This window comes from Perca fluviatilis, unplaced genomic scaffold, assembly GCF_010015445.1.
Source record: "Perca fluviatilis unplaced genomic scaffold, GENO_Pfluv_1.0 PFLUV_unplaced_scaf_1, whole genome shotgun sequence".
NCBI classification, from domain to species: Eukaryota; Metazoa; Chordata; class Actinopteri; order Perciformes; family Percidae; genus Perca; species Perca fluviatilis.
Genome location: NW_024375502.1, coordinates 394,981 through 418,287, shown reverse-complemented (window position 1 = coordinate 418,287; position 23,307 = coordinate 394,981). Strand labels below are relative to the sequence as shown.

Below are 23,307 nucleotides of genomic sequence, written 5' to 3'. Positions count from 1 at the left end.
AGTCTACCAAAAGTGAGCCTCTTTCTTTGGTCCAGCATCTGTAACCTTACCGGCGACAGCAGCGGGAACCCCCACCTCCGCGGATGCTAGCCAAAATACAGATTATCCGTCTTCAGCTCAAACTGCTGGCAATAACGATGACCAAACACTGTTAGTAGAACAAGAACATGACGATCAAGATCTCCACCGCTGGAGACAGGCGAGGGAGATGCCGCAGGAGAAAGCCCCGTTTACAGAGACAGACCCGGGGTGCTGGCCGGAGCATATTGCCGATGACCAACGAATTGATATTGTTAGCGGTCCTGTTCAGATAGAGGAGTTTAACTTCACACAAAGCCAATCACACCGCCCGTTTTACCAAGGACAGATATTTCATGAAGATGAAAAATGAAGAAAAGATACGCGGGTCATGGTTAGTGTAGGCTACTCAAAATCATCCGATTCAGTCTTCTGTTTCTGCTGTGCCTTATTTGGCAAGCAGACGAAGTAGTCTCACTCACAGAGGTTTCTGAATGTGGGAACGACTCACTCTCACACTGATGATCATGACAAATCCAATACACACCATGCCAATATGGACAGCTGGTGTGAGCTGGAGAAGCGCGTAAAACGCACACGGTACCATTGACAATACACCCTCAAAAAAGCTGCGCAAATATAGAAAAACCCCCGGCCATGTGGATGCTGAGGACCTTGTGCGCCGAGATCTCGGCTGCTATCACTGCCGTGCCAGCAAAAGAAACCTGGCCTGCAGATTCTGAGCTACATCTACAGAAACAGTTTAGTTGAACTGTATCCAAACCTCAGCATTGCTCTCCGACTCATGATGACAGTGCCTGTGATTGTAGCGAAGGAGAGAGAGGAGTTTCTTCGCTTGAAGCTAATAAAAACACAATCGCTTGTTTTAAGTCTTCTGCACCACAGAATGATGTTCATTTTCTTAATTATGGTCTCGTTGATTTTAAAATCGGCGATAAAACACACCTGAGGTCAACAATGCTCCAGGAGGCTCAACTCGCTCGGATTTCAATTGAGCACGAGGTGACAAAATCGCTGGACAAAGATGAACTTATCAGGGCATTCTCAGCACTCAAACACAGAAGGGTGGATTTCTAAAAATGGCTCAGGTGAAATCACGCCCGGTGAGCTGACCGGAGCTGAAAAACGCGAACCCCCATCATTATTTATGAAAAGTTCGGTTCAGTGTCAGACACTTTTTTCTTCTTGCTTTTGGTTAAATAATTCAAGTTGAGGGGATGTTTGAGCTGTTTTTTTTTTTTTTTTAAGTCAGCCCAGACCAGTTGAAAATATACCGCGCAAATCAATTAAGCTGAAAGTGCACGTAATACAATAATATACCATTGATGCAAACCAACAAGGAATCCTTGCTTTTTCTGTTATGTTTATGTTTTATGTGGTAGGGCCCCATATTAGTTATTGAAACGGGCCCCCAGATGCTTAAGGCCGCCGCGACTACCTAATAACTAATAACAATCTTCTACTACAACTACAATCTTCTACTGCTATTAATAATTCCTCTGCTGCTTGTACCTACAAATTAAAATCCATCTAAAACAAACTAAACTGGAATTAAATAAAAGAAGTCAGAAGAAATCTGAGTTTTCCCTGCGTCCTTCAGTCCTTGAAGAGGCCTTTTTCAAGTTTGGGCAAAGAGCTGAAGTGTGAACCATACATAACTTGACAAGTACTATCCTACAGCAATTAAATCACCTTTGAATAACCTCACCATGACACTAGGACATTACCGTGTGGAATAAAGCGATTTTAACACCTAGAGACACCTAATACACTACTGCAGAAACATGAACACATGCGGACAGCAACTAACTTTCATACGCAGTATGACAGGATGCTGCATCACATGTAGTCAAAATAAAATGGAATTACCCAATAAAACCAAAACAAACCCACAACAAATCGTTATGTTACAATTTACTCATATGGTGGCCACGCAGCAAATCAAAACACAACTAACACAATCAGCGATCAACAGGCCTCCCACAGGGCACCGGCTGAGCACTGACATTGTAAACCTCTAGCTAACTAGTGCTGCTGAAAGGAATTAATAATGCTTCATCCACACACTCTCCTACAGCAGAAAGCACATTGCTTTGTGCTAAGCTAGGCTATACCTGTCCTGGACTTTTTGCCGGAAGTTGACCTTGAAACCGTCTTCCCGGAAAGAGGGAAAAAACAGGATGTTTCTTAAAACCACGGACAGTGCCTTTAACATACAGAGATGTGTCCAAATTACATCACTTACTAGCAAAAGGGAGTTATCATTTTAGTTATTTTAGAGACGTTCTCCTTTAAAACTCCCTACACAAATATCTCCTTTGTTCATCAGTGTTTGTACCTGAGAGTGTTTAGTCTCCAGAGAGGATCCTTCAGTCCCTCTAACGGTAGCTTCACTCCTGAGTCTCCTGGATGATTGTAGCTCAGGTCCAGCTCTCTCAAATAGGAGGGGTGGAGCTCAGAGCTGAGACCAGAGAAAAACAGCCTTCCTCTGTGATTAGACAGCCTGACAGACTGCAAACACAAAGAACAACACACAGGAACCCTCTGTCAACACAGAGAGCTTGCTGTCCAGGTTTCTTTGGTCCAGATTAAGAATGAATATTTAACCCTTGTTGTCCCTCTGGTCCCAGTGACCCGAAGGGACCCACCTAAGGTATTATGTACTCCCCTTTACTTTGTTGGAATTGCTCTCTAAACCCTGTTTGTGTAAAGTAAGTAAGTAAAGTTTATTTCTAGAACACATTAAACACAGATTTAAGCTGACCAAAATGCTGTACAAACAAGAACTAAGGTGCTGTATTAACCCCTTGTTTAGAGAGCAATTCTCAACAAAGTAAACGGAGTACATAATCCTTGTGTCCTTGCGGGTCACTGGGACCCAAGGACAACACAAGGGTTAAAATAATCTGTGGTTTTTAAATTATTCAACAAGTAAAAAATAGAAATCCTCATGGAAAGTAACTCTGAGTCTAGAAATGAATAATTATATAATTAAAAACTACTGCCCAAGTTTATCATATCAACAGACACAAAGCTACATGTTAGCTGTTTTGTCAACTAAAGTTAATCAGAGTTTAAATGGTCATCAGCTGAATGGGTTAATGAATCCTGACCTGAGAGTTTCCAGTTTGCAGTGTGGACTTCTTAGTCCATCACAGATCAGCTTCCCCTCCTGAATCCTGCAGGTTGTTGTTACTCAGGTCCAGCTCTCTCAGACTAGAGGACTGGGAGCTGAGAACTGAGGACAGAGCTTCACAGCTTTTCTCTGACAGGTTACAGCCACTCAGTCCGGAGAGACAACAGTTACAATATGTAATTGAGTTTAATTTCCTTTAAATTGTCCAATCATAAGAGAAGTTATGTCAGGACACTTTCCAGATAGAGGAGATCTAACTCAGGAATTTTATTTCATAGCACGCACAACAACAGTCCTTCTCTAAAGCTGTTTACTGCTCGCAGACATCAGCTGTTCTTATAATAGACTATTAGATGTGTAGGAGAGGGTGTTCCTAGTGTACTTTATCATATCGTAATAAATATTACTAGAGAGAGGGAGAGACAGAGAGAGAAAGAGAGAGAGAGAGAGAGACAGACAGACAGACAGAGAGAGAGACAGACAGAGACAGAGAGAAAGAGACAGAGAGAAAGAGAGAGACAGAGAGAGAAAGAGAGAGAGACAGACAGACAGAGAGGGAAGCTGGTAGTCCTCCTCCTAGGAGAAGAGAAGCTGGTAGTCCTCCTAGAAGGGAAGCTGGTAGTCCTCCTAGGAGAAGAGAAGCTGGTAGTCCCTCCTAGGAGAAGGGAAGCTGGTAGTCCTCCTAGGAGAAGGGAAGCTGGTAGTCCTCCTAGGAGAAGAGAAGCTGGTAGTCCTCCCTGGGAGGAAAGAAGAGAAGCTGGTAGTCCCCCCTAGGAGAAGAGAAGCTGGTAGTCCTCCTAGGAGAGGGAAGGTGGTAGTCCTCCTAGGAGAAGGGAAGCTGTAGTCCCTCCTAGGAGAGAAGAGAGAGCAGTTAGTCCTCCTAGGAGAAAGGAAGCTGGTAGTCCTCCTAGAAGAAGAGAAGCTGGTAGCCCTCCTAGGAGAAGAGAAGCTGGTAGTCCTCCTAGGAGAAGGAGAGAAGCTGGTAGTCCTCCTAGGAGAAGAGAAGCTGGTATTCTTCCCTAGGAGAAGAGAAAGCTCGGTGTGCCCTCCTAGGAGAAGGAACAGCAGCCCCACTGGCAGCTAAATATGTATCTGAGGGACTCCCCTACTATAAGATTGTACAAAACTGTTAAGTATTACATTGTGTTATGTAATTTTTTGTAATGTAGTATGTTGTATGTTTATGACACTGTATAGAATATATGTGACACCTACTGTATGTATTTAATATGTGATATGTACTATATGTATTTAATATGTGATATGTACTATATGCATTTAATATGTGATATGTACTATATGTATTTAATATGGGATATGTACTATATGTATTTAATATGTGATATGTACTATATGTATTTAATATGTGATTGTAATACTATGCATTTTCTGTAAACTGCTTTGGCAACAACATGTTTTCTTTGTTCATGCCAATAAAGCAAAATTGGATGAAAGAGAGAGAGAGAGACAGAGAGAGAGAGAGACAGACAGACAGACAGAGAGAGAAAGACAGAGAGAGAGAGACAGACACAGAGAGAGAAAGACAGACAGACAGACAGAGAGAGAGACAGCGACACAGAGAGACAGACAAAGAGAGGAGAGGGAGAGAGAGAGAGAGAGAGAGAGAGAGAGACAGACAGACAGACAAGGAGAAAGAGAGAGATAGAGAGCAGAGAGTGAGAGACAGAGAGAGAGAGACAGAGGGGAGAGAGATAGACAAAGAGAGAGATAGAGAAAGAGTGAGAGAGATAGAGAGAGAGAGAGAGAAGAGAAAGAGAGAGAGATAGAGAGAGAAGAGAGAGAAGAGAGACAGAGAGAGAGAGAAAAGAGAGAGACAGACAGAGAGAAAGAGAGAGAGAGACAGACAGAGAGAGAAAGAGACAGACAGACAGAGAGAGAGACAGAGCGGGACACAGAGAGACAGACAGAGAGAGAGATAAACAGACAGACAGAGAGACAGACAGAGAGAGATAGAGAGAGAGAGAGAGAAGAGAAAAAAAGAGAGAGAGAGACAGAGAGAGAGAGAGATAAAGAGAGACAGAGAAAACAGACAGAGAAAAAAGAGAGAGGAAAGAGAGAGAGAGATAGAGAGATAGAGAGACAGACAGACAGACAGACAGAGAGAGAGAGACAGAGAGATAGAGAGACAGAGAGAGACAGAGATAGAGAGAAAGAGAGAGAGACAAAGAGAGAAGAGGAAAGAGAGATAGAGAGAGATAGAAAGAGACAGACAGACAGACAGAGAGAGATAGAGAACAGAGAGAGAGACAGAGATAGAGAGACAGAGAGAGAAATAGAGAGACAGAGAGAGAGAGAGAGAGATAGAGAGACAGAGATAGAGATAGAAAAGAGATAAACCAACCAGTGCTGGCAGCCCTGCAGACCTGGATGAGATCAGACACCTCCTCAGTCTCATATGCTCCAGGCTGATCAGCTAAGTGGGACTCTAAGGTGTCATACTAACCACTACTCTTATTTTAAGTGTTTTGTAACAGTCGCAAGTTTTATAAGTTTACTATCCACTTTTAATTAGGGCTGTTTTTATTTTAATCTTAATCTATTCAATTCCGGTTTTAAATTATAAGGCTATTATTACCAATTTATTTCTATTTACTCTTTAGCTTCCGTTGCAGAATGAGTTAGCCTTTTTCTTATTGGTCATTACTTAAAAAATGAGGAATACATCTCTGGCAACACAATAATTCATAACTTGTTTCGGTCTCTCATAAAAAAAAAAACTAAACCCTTTGTCTAACCCTGTAACTCATATCTGCAATTAGCTAAACGGAAGATAGTATTTAGAAAATGTATTACTACTTAAAGACGCCCTACTGCCCTGCAAAGGCAAAACGCCGTAACATCATGTTTGGGCAAAAATTAGTTAATGTCACTTTTGGGGTATTTGAGACCTCCTTTATCATGTGAATAAATGTCGTGAGTCAATTTGATTGTTTTAACAAGAAAATAAAGGGCTATGACAACCGTAACATCAAAACCAATACGAAACCACAGCAGAACGCGCCTAACAGCTGTTACGGCTCTTTGCCTTTGTTCCGGCACGCTGAAGTTGAGTTAAGGTGTTCTGACTTTGTTTAGCCAGGCATCGAGAGATGTTACTGTGCCACCGTGAGGTTACTGTACTCTGGCCTTGTCATACTGTCAAAGTTTGCCGCTTTTAATTGTCACCAAAACACGTAACATACACACGACATATCTTTCAAATAAAGTGGCGATGATTCCTATTCTGTCAGTGTCAGTGACAGCCCGGAGCTAGCTAACTTTATCACGTAGACTTAACGGTGATGCTGACACACCTCACTTTCGGGAGCCTCACATCAGACGCACAACGAATCATTAAATGCAGGCATCCTACCTTTCCATGCAATCCGATATAATCCATGGAAGATATAATCCATAGCAAAGCACGTCATCTGCTGTATCCACAACAATCCTGCGTGTTTGAGCCATATTTCCTTCTTGCAGGTATTCATGTCAAATCTTACACAAATCCATAAAAGCACTAAGCTAGTTATTGCTAACGTCCGTTACAAAGTATGCTAACCTAAATGTTATCTCAGAATTAAAAGTAGTAATCCAAGTCGAGTTTGTTGACTGTGCATCTGGAGCAGTTTGGTGACCCTTAACCCTTAACCAGGGGCTGTTCTAGGATCAGACCTTTAGGGGGCTCAGCCCCTAATGAGAATATGACACGGATACTAGTGCCTTGCAAAAGTGTTAAACATTATATTTTTATTGTTAAACAATAAATATACCTTTGTATTCAATTATAATTAAATTATCTTTATTGAGAAAATATTTCTTGTATTTATTCATACTGTATACTGTACTGCAAAGTAACTTATCTGTCATACTGTTCAACTGTGTTAGTGTTGCCACACTATCCTGATCATTATAGCAGTAAATAGGAACAAACAAATGTCTTCTATATAATTTAAAACAAATCCCATGATGACTAGACCTTGGTTAGGTGTTCTTTTAATGGATGTAAGTATGGTGAACAGCAAGCAAATATTGATTATATGTCAGTTACTGCCTTTTGCCTTTGCATGACTCCTTGTTTTTGGCACATGATACAAAAGCAGAGTCCGGTTCTGCCAAACAAGGGTCAAAAGGTCAATTTTGAATTCAAGATTTTTTGCATACAAACATTTCTTCATTATAACAACTAGTTGTCAAATTTTGGGAGTTCTACCTATAATACTTTTGTCTGGACAAAACAAAAACTTTAAAGTCATTTTTCTCAGTTTCACACTCTAGCGAGTTAAGGTCTTTTGCCTTTGCAGGGCAGCCTACCGCTCATTTATAACTCATTACTGTGGGTTTATCTCTTTTTAAAAACTGTATTTGTATTTGCTAACAATGAAGCCATTCACTGTCTCTGTGTGGAATATTCAGGGCCTTAACTCTTCATTGTTTGGATGTAAAAGTGAAACCCCTGAATTCAAAGACAACACCAAAGACACAGACATCATCATCCTCCAAGAGACCTGGTGTAGACCTGGCTCTGTCACTCACTGCCCCCAAACTAGAGAGAAATCCTGCTGTCATCAGTCAAACTCCGACTGTTAAAAGAGGGAGGGACTCAGGAGGGATTATTATCTGGTACAAAGATGAAATATCTAAGTACATCACCCTATAAAATATGAACACTCACACATTTGGCTTAAAATAAAACAAGGCATCACTAACCCTCCGACAGACATATTCCTGTGTGCTGTATACATTCCCCTAGTGACTCCCCATTACTACGATAAAGACATCTCCCCCTTCTCCATGAGCAGATCTGCAGCTTCCAGGCCCAGGGAAGGGTGCTAATCTGTGGAGACCTGAACACGCACGCGTTACTGGCTCGGCTCCCTGACTACAGCACAGAGCTAGGTAACAGTCATATATTCGGACACAACTATCCACAAAACAGAACCAACCTTCCTCGTTCCAACTGTGGCCCAGACAAATAAAAACGGCCGAGAGTTACTGCAGCTCTGCCGAACCCTGGGTCTGTACATCGTCAACGGTAGGTTACGAGGAGACTCTTTAGGTAGAAATACGTTTTGCTCACCTCTTGGCAACAGCACCGTTGATTACATGGTAACAGATTTAGACCCTTTCTCTCTCAGTGCATTCACAGTTAAACCACTGACCCCCCTGTCTGACCACAGCCAAATTACTGTGTTCCTCAGAAGGTCAGTGACCAACAACACCACCCCCCCACAGCCCAGTAAGCTGTTTAACATCAGGAGATCATACAGATGGGCCGAAAACAGCGCAGAAGAGTTCCAGAAAGCAATCAGCTCACCCGAAATTCAAACACTATTAGATACCTTTCTGGACATCACATATGTACACAGTCAAGAAGGCATAAATAATGCAGTTAGACATGTCAATCACATCATCATGCAAACTGCAAAAAAATCACAATTGAAATTATCCAAAAATAAACCTAAGAATCCCAAAGATGATAATTGGTTTGACAAAGAATGTAAAGAAATTAGACAAAATGTTAGGAGATTATCTAACCAAAAACACAGAGATCCAGGAAATGTAGACTTACGCCTTCTTTACTGTGCCACACTTAAACACTACAAACGTACACTCAGAATCAAAAAAGCTCAACACACACAAACAACTGGCATTAATCGAGGAGTCCATCAACACAAACCAATTCTGGGAAAAATGGAAGAATCTTAAAAAATCCAAACCTGTAGAATTGGCGATACAGAATGGAGACATATGGGTTGGCCATTTTGAAACGCTCTATGAGCCATTACCAAGGAATCCAGACCCAAATCAAAACCAAATAATAACCAAACTGAATGAACTAGAATTGGCTGTAAAAGACAACCAGAATCCTCTGGACTCCCCCATTAATGAACAGGAACTCAGAGACAAACTCCGGCCACTAAAACCCAAAAAAAAGCCATTTGGCTCGATGACATCATGAACGAGATGCTGAAATACACCAGCCCACAGTTCCAATTGGCCGTTCTGAAACTCTTTAATTTGATTCTGAGTGTAGGTTACTTCCCTGACATCTGGAATCACGGTCTCATCACACCAATCTACAAATCTGTAGATACATCTGACCCAAATAATTACCGAGGCATCTAATCTGGGGAAGCTCTTTTGTAGCATCATCAACTCCAGACTCATAAACTTCCTTACCAAACACAATGTCTTGAGTAAAAGTCAAATTGGATTTGTACCAAAACACCGAACTTCTGATCATATTTACACCCTACACACCCTGATAGACAAACATGTTCACCAAAACAACAACAAAATTCGTTTGAGTTTCATAGATTTCAAAAAGGCATTTGACTCTATTTGGCACAGTGGACTATTCTACAAAGTTATTGAATCTGGTGTAGGGGGTAAAACATATGACATCATTAAATCTATGTACACTAACAATAAGTGCAGTATTCAAATTGGCAACAAAAGAACAACATCCTTCTGTCAGAAGCGTGGAGTGAGACAGGGCTGCTGTCTGAGTCCCACTCTATTCAACATCTATATAAACCAACTGGCCACCATCCTAGAGACATCAGCAGCACCTGGTCTCACTCTACACCACTCTGAGATCAAGTTCCTGCTCTACGCAGATGACCTGGTTCTGTTGTCCCCTACAGAACAGGGCCTACAGCAGAACCTGGACCTGCTGGAGCATTACTGCCAGACCTGGGCCCTGGCAGTAAACACTCAAAAGACAAAGACAATGACTTTTCAAAAAAGATCCAGATCTGAAGGAAACACATGCAGCTTCACATTAGAAACACATAATTTAGACCACAGTACACATTACAATTATTCAGGACTGAAAATAAGTTCCACTGGAAGTTTTAACCAGCGATAATGGAGCTGAGAGAGAAGGACGCAGGGCATTTTATGCAATAAAACGTCAAATCTACATTAAAATCCCAAATTAGAATCTGGCTCAAACTATTTGAATCTGTAATAGAACCAGTTCTCCTCTACGGTAGTGAGGTGTGGGGTCCTATTTCCTACCAGAATCAGGCCCATTGGGACAAAAACCCAGTTGAAACCCTGCATCTAGAGTTCTGTAAAAGCATCCTACAGGTGCACAGAAAAACCACCAACAAGGCCTGCAGAGCTGAATTAGGCCAATTCCCTTTATTCATCAAAATTCAAAAAACGTGCAATCAAATATTGTGCTACATCTAAAAACAGTGACCCCCACTCCTACCAGCAGAAAGCCCTGCAACACCAAGAGCTGAGCAAAGAGAAGAGTCCCCTCACTCAGCTGGTCCTGATGCTCAGGTCACCTCCTGACCCGGTTCTGCCTCAGGACCAGTCTGGGAACCAACCAATCAGAATTAACCCAATTATACAGCCCAGTCTCACTGAAAAGCGTACAAATACCACGGTTTCTAGCTGTGAAATACGTGCAATGTGTACGCAAAATTGAAATTGTGCGTACAGCTGATACGCGGAGCGCTCCAATTACAGTAATGGAAACCACTGCATTTATAGTATGAAGGGCGTGGGCCCGCGTAAGGAAGTTGGTCGGGGTGGTGGATGGGTAAAACACAGGACTTTCACCCAGGAGACCGGGGTTCGCGTCCGTGTTTGGCGATTTTAGGCCGTTTATTAGCGTGTTTATGTGGCGCGTTTTTGCGACTTTGTTGTGTTTTTTGTTAAGCCTTTCCCAATGTTTCTTCCCTAAACCCAACCGTTTATTAGTGTGTTTTGTGATTTTCTTGTGTTATTAAAGCCTTTCCCTGCATTCTTTCTCTAAACCCAACCATATCTATGTTTTTGTGCGTGATGCTGTTCTCGCGATAACACACAACGTGGTAGCCGCTGAGCTGCGTGCGTATATAAAACGCACTGGTCCCTCATGACTTCAATTGGAGGCTCCGCGTATGTAATGCACGAATTTCAATGCTTTGGCAAAAAAAATCAGTTAAAAAAAAAAAAAAGAACTACCTGACCACAGTGACTGATACCAAACTAAGGACTACGTTGACCAAGTCCAGACTCAGTGAGCACAGCCAGAGAAGAAGTCGAGACGGAGCTGCACTTCCTGACAGAATGCAGAGAGCTGCAGCCAATCAGAACTCAATATTTCCCCAAATTCAAACACAAACACCCGACATTTGACCAAAATAACCAACATCAATAAAATGCCGATCCTGCTGGGAGAACAGCCAGAGAGCTGCAGTCTAGCAGCAGAATATGTCTTTACCTGCTACACACACACACACACACACACACACACAGGAAAGAAAATCATCATGGTAAAGATATAAGGCAAAACAAGTGAAGACAAAGACGAGCTAACTCTGCTAACACAACAGCTAACCCTGCTAACACAACAGCTAACTCTGCTAGCACAACAGCTAACTCTTCTAACACAACAGCTAACTCTGCTAACACAACAGCTAACTCTGCTAACACAACAGCTAACCCTGCTAACACAACAGCTAACTCTGCTAACACAACAGCTAACTCTAACACAACAGCTAACTCTACTAACAACAACAGCTAACCCTGTTAACACAACAGCTAACTCTGTTAACACAACAGCTAACTCTGTTAACACAACAGCTAACTCTACTAAAACAACAGCTAACCCTGTTAACACAACAGCTAACTCTGTTAACACAACAGCTAACTATGTTAACACAACAGCTAACCATGTTAACACAACAGCTAACTCTAAAACAATAGCTAACTCTGCTAACACAACAGCTAACTCTGCTAACACAACAGCTAACTCTGTTAACACAACAGCTAACTCTGCTAACACAACAGCTAACTCTGTTAACACAACAGCTAACCCTGCTAACACAACAACTCTGTTAACACAACAGCTAACTCTGGTAACACAACAGCTAACTCTGTTAACACAACAGCTAACTCTGCTAACACAACAGCTAACTCTGTTAACACAACAGCTAACTCTAACACAACAGCTAACTCTGCTAACACAACAGCTAACTCTGCTAACACAACAGCTAACCCTGCTAACACAACAGCTAACTCTGCTAACAACAGCTAACCCTGCTAACAACAGCTAACTCTGCTAACACAACAGCTAAGGACAGAGAAGAGGAGCAAGAAGGCTATGCTATGCTAAGCTAAGGTCCAAAGGCTCCAAACCAAAGGAAAAACCACCAAAGGCTAGCACGTCTCCTTCCCACTCAAGAGAAGCTGTAGTAGAGTAGTAAGGTAAGTTTCCTTCATATCCACAAAAGTTTAATTTCTAATTTCTACCTCAAGAAACCAAGGCTACCCTGTGCTAACTTAAAGGAACACGCCACAGAACATGCAGGTAACTGGTTCCAGTAATCCTACTGCTCCCAATAAGTGACAAAATAACACCAACATGTTCCTATTTACATGTTGTGATTTGTAGTCACAGCGTGTACAAATAACAAGGTCACATGACACACAGCCATCTTCAAAACCTCCTAAACAAACCGGGAACTATATTCTCAGACAGGCGAAGCTCTGCTACTTCTGCTACTTGGGCGGAGTGATTTGCTTTGCAGAGCTTCGCCTGTCTGAGAATATAGTTCCCGGTTTGTTTACGGTTAGAAGATGGCTGTGTCTCAGGTTACGTTGGTGTTTGTACACGCTGTTACTCTCAGTACTCGCTACTACTCGCAGTAGGATTGCTGGAACCATTCACCTGCAGGATCTGTGCTGGGCTGCTGCCGCTGGGGCCGTCAGACAGCGTTACAGCACGCACGGAGATGAGAAGGGTATGTATGGACTTATCTAACTCTGGGGGTTACGGTGAAGAAGCTGAATTATTCCCAAAAGTTGTGCGGTTTCCTTTAACATAGCGTGCTAAGTAGCAGCAGAGGGAGCAGCAGAGGGAGCAGCAGAGGGAGCAGCAGAGGGAGCAGCAGAGCGGCAGTTAGGAACTGAAACAATGTTAGGATCTCCCGGGGGAGAGCCCTGCCTCCTTGTGATTGGCTACCCAAAAGAAATTAAAAGTACACAGGCCAAGAAAGCTTACAAACACAAAAAACTCAGAGGCATGTTCCAAGGCAATGAGGCCAGTTTCAGCTCTGTCCAAGAAAACTTTAATACCATCAAAGCTCTGGCAGAGACTGAGAAACAGAGACAGGAGAAGATCAGCAGTGAGGAGAAGAGCAACATCAAGCCCACAGAGCAGCCACCAGGGGAAGAGCTGGAAGAGGATCAGCCTTTAGGAGACCGTCCAGGGCACATCAGTCAACTGGACAGCAGAGTGTCCCAGATGAGAGAGAGTCTGTCTCTGCAAGAAGTAGAGCTGGTGGAACTGAAGGAGCTACTGCTTTCTAAACAGACATCCACTGAATCCACACAGCAGCAGCCAGGTGAGGAATGAGACGAAGGCCTCCATACAGGAGCTAAGAGGAGAGGTCCAGGAGCTACAGCAGGACAGACAGGCCATGGGCAGAGATCTCACTGCTGTAAGAGAGGAGATACAGCAGGACAGACAGGCCATGGGCAGAGAGCACTCACTACAAGAGAGGAGATACAGCAGACAGACAGGCCATGGGCAGAGATCTCACTGCTGTAAGAGAGGAGATACAGCAGACAGACAGGCCATGGGCAGAGATCTCACTGCTATAAGAGAGGAGATACAGCAGAGACAGACAGGTCATGGGCAGAGATCTCACTGCTGTAAGAGAGGAGCTGAACCTGAGAGAGCCTAAAACATCTGGAGAGCAAAAGAAAACCAGTGATGCTGAGATCATTATCCTTATAGATTCTAATGGGAAACCCTCCAGCTGCTCACTGAGCCCATCCTGGGTCAGCCTAGCCACATCATCATCCACACAGGTACTAATGACCTGAGACTACAGCAGGAGAGGGTAGCAGAGTCTGTGAAGAGAGGAGCTCAGAGGGCTACACAGACCTTCCCCTCATCAAAGATTATAATCTCTACCATCCTCCCACGAAGAGACTTCCATCCTGACACCATCCACCGGATAAATGCTGGACTCTCCCGTGGATGTGCCCTCATGCCAAATGTCCACCTGGCCCACCCCCTACCCTCAACATCCACAGCCTTTATGATAATGTCCACCTGGTCCACCCCTACCCCTCAACATCCACAGCCTTTATGATAATGTCCACCTGGTCCACCCCCTACCCCTCAACATCCACAGCCTTTATGATAATGTCCACCTGGTCCACCCCCCTACCCTCAACATCCACAGCCTTTATGATAATGTCCACCTGGCCCACCCCCTACCCTCAACATCCACAGCCTTTATGATAATGTCCACCTGGTCCACCCCCTACCCTCAACATCCACAGCCTTTATGATAATGTCCACCTGGCCCACCCCCTCCCCTCAACATCCACAGCCTTTATGATAATGTCCACCTGGCCCACCCCCCTACCCTCAACATCCACAGCCTTTATGATAATGTCCACCTGGCCCACCCCCCTACCCTCAACATCCACAGCCTTTATGATAATGTCCACCTCTGACAGAGACCCGCCCTTATTCCTGGACCACTGACAGGCTGAGGTTGTTAGCCCCCCCTCTGTTACAGGCAGGACCACTGAGTTCACTATGCCCTACTGCCTGACTGACTGATGTGAATAACCTGATTTCTCTGTGTGCCATGTAGCCTAAACATCATATCCTGAATATGATCAAAAACAGGATAATCCTCATGACTGGAATATTCATGTCCATGTAAACACATATGATACCAACAACATGCTAGATCCGTGGGTTCAGAGATAGCAGCGTCCATAGCAACCAGCAGTTTATCTACAGCAGTGGAGGGCTGTGTATTTTACACCTGGGCCTTCAGTACTGTTGCATCAAAAGACAGTAAACAACATAAGCATTCACCCTTTCTACTTCTTTCAAGATAAAACGAGAAAGTGCATGCATTGTGGAACCCATCATTGGCTTGTGTTTCCCTGGGGAACATTTAAACTGGTGCACCTTTGTGTGAACAGGTGGTGTGAAATGTTTGGTGAAAAAGTATTTCAGTGAAATCCCTTCATGAAAGAGGGAACTCTCATTCAGACACATTCAGCTCATTCAAGAAAACTGGAGACACAACCGGTTGGAAAATGGACATTGTGTAAAATTGTTGCCAGTTAAGTTTATTTGTGTTGAGAATTGAGACCAATTGTCTAATTTGATAATTATATTTGGGAAACAATGATTGATGGCAAGCTAATTGACAATTGTTTATTTTCATATTGTATTTGAAATGTATAGTTTTCAGTTAATATATTAATACCATATTGTCGGTGAAACTTGAGTCTATCTGTGTTTGTTTGATTTTGCTGGGAGAAGTTTATCCTTAGACTCAGTTAAATCTTGGAAATGTCCTTAAAGTAATAATTGTTTTGTTTTGTTTTTGCCTTTAAAAGGTTATCAACCTAACTTACTACTACTACTGCTACTACAATCTTCTACTGCTGTTAATAACTCCTCTGCTGCTTGTACCTACAAATTAAAATCCATCTAAAACAAACTAAACTGGAATTAAACGAAAGAGAAGTCAGAAGAAATCTGAGTTGTCCCTGCGTTTCTTCAGTTCTTGAAGAGGCCTTTTTCACGTTTGTGCAAAGAGCTGAATTGTGAATCATACATAACTTGACAAGTACTATCCTACAGCAATTAAATCACCTTTGAATAACCTCACCATGACACTAGGACATTACCGTGTGGAATAATGTGATTTAACACAAGGCTCAACACTGTCTGCTGCATCACATATAGTCAAAATAAATGGATTTACCAAAGTAACCAAAAAAAACCCACAACAACCGGTCATATTTCCTCATACGGTGACCACAAAGCAATCAAAAACACAAATAATACAATCAACGATCAACAGAGGGGTATTGCACAAAACCAGGATAAGGGATTAAGCCGGGATATTCAGGTTATCCTGGATGAATTTAGCTTTGACTTGGTTGCACAAAAGCAGGTTGAATTAAACCGAGCCAAGTAACCATGGAGATTTATTCTTTGCAGCTAGCCTGCTCCAGAGCAGGCTAACAGGCAGGCTAAGATTAATCCTGGAGTCTGATGTGTTAAATCAGCTGACGCTCTGATCCGAAATAAACGTGTTTAACATTTTTCGCTAATTGTCTTCTGAATGTGTTCTGCTTCATTTTATTAACATGCATTACTTGTCACTATTGCTGTCACGAAGTTTGATTTAAATCCTACTACTGCAGTTGTTGAGATGGTAATGGTAAAAGTTACGGATACGCATACGGAGGAAATGGGCTTTTCCTCGGCGCTGTCCCGTCGGAAATGTGTCCCCGCCCCGTGCAACACAGGGAGGCGGGGGATCCCCATCACCGTGGCAGCGGACTCTAAAAGAGACTTTTGCATCAATAACGATGACAATGGCACCTGATCAAATGTCCTTTTTACCAAATGGGAGTGAGAATGTGTTGGAATGCCACAAAGCTTCTTAATCATTTTATTTTGGTGCTGTCACTGTCATCTTGGAGCTTGGGAGTGAGAAAAAAACATGAATAATAACAGGCTACATTGTTTTACAGATATGCTTACAGTGTGAATTGAAGTCACTTCTTTTTCTAGTTTTGTCCAGTCATGCTTGTTCTGTATGAACATTAATTGTAGAAATATATTTACAATTAGTCATAGCTTATGGAGATCTGTGCATATGGCTGTAAAACATATTCTCGCATTATGAATAAGCTTTGAAATTAAGCCTAGTCCTTAAAAATTTACCAGGAACAAGAATTTTTTATTTTTTATTTATATAGCCTAGTGCTTTACAGGCTACTCAAAGACACTTTAGCCTACACTAAAACCAGCACATTTTGGCGCATAAAAACAGATACAGCACTAAAACCAACACATAAAACAAGCATATTAAAGCAATTAAAATGTGGAGGGACTGAGTAGATTTTTTTTTAAAATCCATACATATTCAGTAGGTCCGCTACTGTCTGTCGTGCTTTTTTCCGTTTGATAACAGCCGTATTTCCCTTTTTGCATATTATATGTTTCACCTCCTTGTAATTTTCCATTAGAAGCTGCTACTCAGTGGGTGAAACATATGCTGCACACGTCTTTTCCATTTCAGCATCAGTAAATCTGTGATCGATACCGTGGTCTATTTAAGAAATCCGTGAACGTGCACTTATCCCAGCTATGTAAACCTGGCTTGACATAGCTTCACCTACTTATCCTGGCTCGGCAAACGGTGCAACCGATTGAGCCGCGATGAGTGGATCACACTAAGTCAAGCTGCGCTTTTCATTTATCCTGGATTTCTTTATTCTACTTTTGTGCAATAGGCCCCAGGCCTCCCTACAAATTCCAGCCAAGCAGCGGAGGCTTAACACACACAAAGACACAGCAGCCACTGACACTGCTCAAATCTTACCACCTAAAGCAAGCAATAATAGCTATAAAATAATTTCACTGAAATGCAGACAAATCCTAGCCTAGAAATCTAGACGCACCCTAGTGGCAGCAAATTTATTTTGCAGCCAGGGGGTCTAGGCACTCTCCGTTGGCTTGGCGAGCTGGAAAAACCAAACTCTGGTCAGGCCAATCACATCGTGTATAGAGTCGGTGGGCGGGGTTTATGGCTGCTGCTGCTGCTGGGAACAGAGGTCTTCTGGAAGACTTGTAGTTCAGCTTTTCTTTGAGAAAAGAATAACGAACGGCACAGAAGTCATTCTTAACTTTCTGTTTGTTTTTGCTTTTTAAACATTTTAAATTGTTTCATTTTTCTTCTACACATTTTCAGCGCTTATTTCTATGTCCCATATTTCTGATATAAAACAAAAATTGAAAATGGGTCAATTTGACCCGAAGTCAACACAAGGGTTAAAAAGGAAGATGTGTTCGGAGTTTTACCGACTGGATACAGCAAAAGTTTAAAGTTTAATCTATTATCTAGCCCTGTCTTTCGTTCTGCTTTGCTTTGTTGTGGCTATCGCATTGCAGAAGAGGGAATTTGAAAGACCAACCGTTTTTTATGTGACAAGCCAGCAGAGATGGGTAAGTCACACATGGGCAAAGTCGCTGGCTCAAGGCGTCTTCAGTCGTCGCCTCAGCGCAAGCAAGTCGAAGTCATTCTTTGTGACAATCAAGCAAGTCAAGTCAAGTCATAGCTTTGGTCAAGCAAGTCAAGTCAAGTCATAGCTTTGGTCAAGCAAGTCAAGTCAAGTCATACCAAAGTTTCCATTTTTAAACAAGCTAAAAACAGTGATTATGAACTGCTGGAGTTTTAGTTTGCATTTTTCCCCAAAAGACATTGTGTCCACATACATTGAAGAGTTTAAATTAACACAGATAAACTAAAACTGATATTAGGCCAACAATAAATCAACATTGTTCAATATGCCTCAAACATGACATTAAATCATGAAATTCCTTCAAACAATTAAAGTATAATGGTTCCTAAGTCAAATAATATTCTTCAAACATGCCTCACTTTTATGAGACAGAAACACATCCTTTAACCTTTCCTTCTCTTAAAGAACAAAACATATTCTTTAAGAGGAGCTGAATCCCAACACATTTGCTTATCACATGGAAAAGAAAGTATATGGTGATATTTGTCAGTGTATTTGTGAGTGAATGTGTGCGTGTTTGAGAAAGAGTGAGTGAAAAGTTATTAATATTGGTGAGTGAATGTGCCTGTGTGTGAGAGTGCAGAGTGCGTTGTATGTGTGCCTAGCTTTATTCACATTTACGTCTGCATGTGTGTGTGTGTGTGTTTGAGAGAGAGAGAGAGAGAGAGAGAAGAGCGCGCAGTTTGTGTTGTGTGTGTGTGTAGGCCTATGTGTGCCTAGTTTTATTCGCTCAACAAAGAGGGAGGGTGGGTTGCTTATTCATGGCCAAAAACTGAAGGGACTTCTGTCCATCACAAACTGGATGGGGACTGGAACCATCAGTGTCTGATGAAATTCGACGTCGGAAATAAGTACTGCAGACCTTGCAAACTGCCATATGTTTTATCTTTGCCTGGTCAGATGTGTAATCCTTATAGCCAAACTTTATTATTTTCTGTGCAGAGGGACATAGGCGCCGATTTATGTTTTCCTCCGTGGGGTGCTCACCACGCCTTTACAAAAAAGTGTTTGCATTTCAGAACCTTAGGAACCGGACAGCGGCCGACGAACACACCACGCCATAATAAAGCCAGGACAGCGCCACAACTGCAGTGTTTAAATTTAGATTCACGTAAAAATGAACTGGCAGTCTGGCACTCGTTGGCGGTCCAGTATTTTCCGTGGGTGCTCCGGAGTTCGAGCTGACTAAGTTACTAGCCGGGCTAGTAACTTAACAACTCGCGGCCGCAGTGTTGTTTACTGACTGTCTGCCGCGGCGTGCCGCGTCATCATATCAACGGTTCCTGCGCATGCAATAGCACTAAAATCATAAAATTAACTCCTCCTCAATATCAGAAGGGAAAAATATATTTATTAAACAGAAAATCAAGTCATTTCAAGTCATTTGACTCAAATTCCAAGTCAAGTCTCAAGTCATGAATATCAAGTCAAAGTCAAGTCAAGTCTTTTATGAATCTTAATCAAGCAAGTCTCAAGTCCTAAAATTTGCGACTCGAGTCTAACTCGAGTCAAGTCATGTGCTTCGAGTCCCCCATGTCTGCAAGCCAGACCCACATCAGATGTTGGGTCTGGGAACACACCATTGACGGGAGCTCAGTCCGAGGGCAGGATAAACGGTTGTCTTTCAAATTCGCTCCAACCAGGCAGAGCAACAAAGAAGGTAGCAGAGCTAGTTGATAGATTAAACTTTTGCTGTATCCGGTTCGGTAAAACTCCGAACAAATCTCCATTTTTTAAGAATGACTTCAGTGCCGTTCTTTGTTCTTTTCTCAAAGAAAAGCTTAACTCAAAGTCTTCCAGAAGGCCGCTGTTCTCCAGCAGCAGCCATAAGCCCCGCCCACCGACTCTAATACGATGTGATTGGCCTGACCAAAATTTGGTTTTTCCGCTCGCAAGTCAACGGTGCCTAGACCTCCCTGGCTGCAAAATAAATTTCCTGCCGCTAAGGTGCGTCTAGATTTCTAGGCTAACCAAAAGCTGCTTATCATGTGAAGAAAAAGTACATTTATTTTAGAAATGAATATATAGGCCTTTAATTGTAAAAAATATAATTTTCTGATTCTGACAATCTCATTGCCAGCAGAGAAGGCCTTGCTGGCCCTGACAGCCCACCTCTGATCTACAGATCAAGTCAAAACCATGAATATTCTGATTAATAGTGGATGGCGTGTGGGTGAAATAATAAGGAAACTATAACTGAACATAGCAGAGAGCAGAACAGACTATGTGCATTTACACATTGTTATCATTAGATGAGTGTCTCATAGAATAAAAATTACGCACAGTTCAAACAGGATTATGGCTGCTGGCACCACTGCCACACTATCATTTACAGAGACCCAACAATTCCCGCAAGAGCAAGCATTTGGTGCAACAGTGAACCTTTCTCTGTAGAGAAACATCAACATTACTCTCACACGCACATATATTGTGTTTGCACCCAGAACTAGGAAAAGAGCGTTTTGAGGGACTTTTTGAACTTAAAGTCAGTACTCTCCCAGGACAAGAGGAACTTTGTACAATAATTGGACCAGACGTCAGTGTACGTCTCTGATCGATCACATGAGCCATGCAGCACCGGCAGCTGACATTGTAAACTCTAGCTAACTAGTCTGCTGAAAGAGTAGATTAATGCTTCATCCACACACTATTCTCACAGCATAGAAAGCACATTGCTTTGTGCTAAGCTAGGCTAAACCTGTCCGGACCTCTGTCGAGTTGAAACTAACTTGATCCCGGGAAAGAGGGAAAAACAGGATGTTTCTTAAAACCACGGTCAGTGCCTTTGTACCTGAGAGTGTCCAGTCTCCAGAGAGGATCCTTCAGTCCCTCTGACAGTAGCTTTACTCCTGAGTCTCCTGGATGATTGTAGCTCAGGTCCAGCTCTCTCAGATGGGAGGGGTTGGAGCTCAGAGCTGAGACCAGTGAAGAACAGCCTTCCTCTGAGATCAGACAGCCTGACAGACTGGAAACACACAGAACAACACACAGGAACCCGCTGTCAACACGAGAAGCTTGCTGTCCAGGTACCTTTAGGTCCAGATTAAAAATAAGTCTTTAAAATCATCTGTGGTATTTATTTATTCAACAACAAAAGTAAACAATCCTCATGGAAATTAACTCTGACTCTAGAAATGAATAATTACATAATTAATAACTACTGCCCAAGTTTATCATATCAACAGACACAAAGCTACATGTTAGCTGTTTTGTCAACTAAAGTTAATCAGAGTTTAAATGGTCATCAGTTGAATGGGTTAATGAATCCTGACCTGAGAGTCTCCAGTGTGCAGTGTGGACTCTTCAGTCCATCAGAGATCAGCTTCACTCCTGAATCCTGCAGATTGTTGTTACTCAGGTCCAGCTCTCTCAGACTAGAGGACTGGGAGCTGAGAACTGAGGACAGAGCTTCACAGCTTCTCTCTGACAGGTTACAGCCACTCAGTCTGGAGAGACAACAGGAAGGAAACAAGTTATTATATTTAACTCCTGTTGAAAGATATCAGAGTATTTATTGATGAATAAATCCCACTTACAGAGCTTTGTTGGAGGCTTTGACCACTGGCAGGAGCCTCAGAAGAGCCTCCTCTGAAGCAGAGTATTTCTTCAGGTCAAACACGTCCAGATCTTCTTCTGATGACAGTAAGATGAAGACCAGAGCTGACCACTGAGCAGGAGACAGTTTATCTGTGGAGAGACTTCCTGAACTCAGGGACTGTTGGATCTGCTCCACTAGAGAACGATCATTCAGTTCATTCAGACAGTGGAACAGATTGATGCTTCTCTCTGAAGACTGATTCTCACTCATCTTCTTCTTGATGTACTCAACTTTTTTTTCTGATTGGTCTGTGAGCTACTTCCTGTCTCTGTCAGCAGACCTTGTAGGAGACTCTGATTGGTCTGCAGTGAAAGACCCAGGAGGAAGCGGAGGAACAAGTCCAGGTGTCCATTTGGACTCTGTAAGGCCTTGTCCACAGCACTCTGGTAGAACTGTGTTGATGTTGTTTGTTCTTCTGACAGCAGGTTGACTCCAGAGTTGATGAATGTCAGATGGACATGAAGAGCAGCCAGAAACTCCTGAACACTCAGATGGATGAAGCTGAACACCTTGTCCTGGTACAGTCCTCTCTCCTCTTTAAAGATCTGTGTGAACACTCCTGAGTACACTGAGGCTGCTCTGATATCGATGCCACACTCTGTCAGGTCTGATTCATAGAAGATCAGGTTGCCTTTGCAGCTGCTCAAAAGCCAGTTTTCCCAGAGACTCCATCATCTTCCTGCTCTCTGGACTCCAGTGTGGATCTGTCTCAGCTCCTCCATCATACTTGATGTTCTTCACTTTGGACTGAACCACCAGGAAGTGGATGTACATCTCAGTCAGGGTCTTGGGCAGCTCTCCTCCCTCTCTGGTCTTCAACACGTCCTCCAGAACTGTAGCAGTGATCCAGCAGAAGACTGGGATGTGGCACATGATGTGGAGGCTTCGTGATTTCTTGATGTGGGAGATGATTCTGCTGGCCTGCTCCTCATCTCTGAATCTCTTCCTGAAGTACTCCTCCTTCTGAGGGTCAGTGAACCCTCTGACCTCTGTCACCATGTCAACACACCCAGGAGGGATCTGATTGGCTGCTGCAGGTCGTGTGGTTATCCAGAGGCGAGCAGAGGGAAGCAGATTCCCCCTGATGAGGTTTGTCAGCAGCACACCCACTGAGGTGGACTTTGTAACATCAGTCAGGATTTTAGTGTTGAGGAAGTCCAGAGGAAGTCGACACTCATCCAGACCGTCAAAGATGAACACAACCGGGAACTCTTCAAACCTGCAGATTCCTGCTTCTTTGGTTTCACTAAAGAAGTAATCAACAAGTTCCACCAAGCTGTACTTTTTCTCTTTCAGCACATTCAGCTCTCTGAAGGTGAGGGGTTTTGGTTGGTTATGTGTTTTTTTTACTTTAGTTTCCATCGACCCAACTTCTGTGTTTTTAAGACTGTTTTCCCGATGCCAGCCACTCCCTTTGTCAGCACTGTTCTGATTGGTTCATCTCTTT

At 42.8% G+C, this 23,307-nt stretch overlaps 1 pseudogene; it reads right to left on the bottom strand.

The window, feature by feature from the left end:
• Positions 1-22,815, bottom strand: part of LOC120554972 — a 53,352-nt pseudogene extending 30,537 nt beyond the window's left edge.
• Positions 22,816-23,307: the final 492 nt, after the last annotated feature.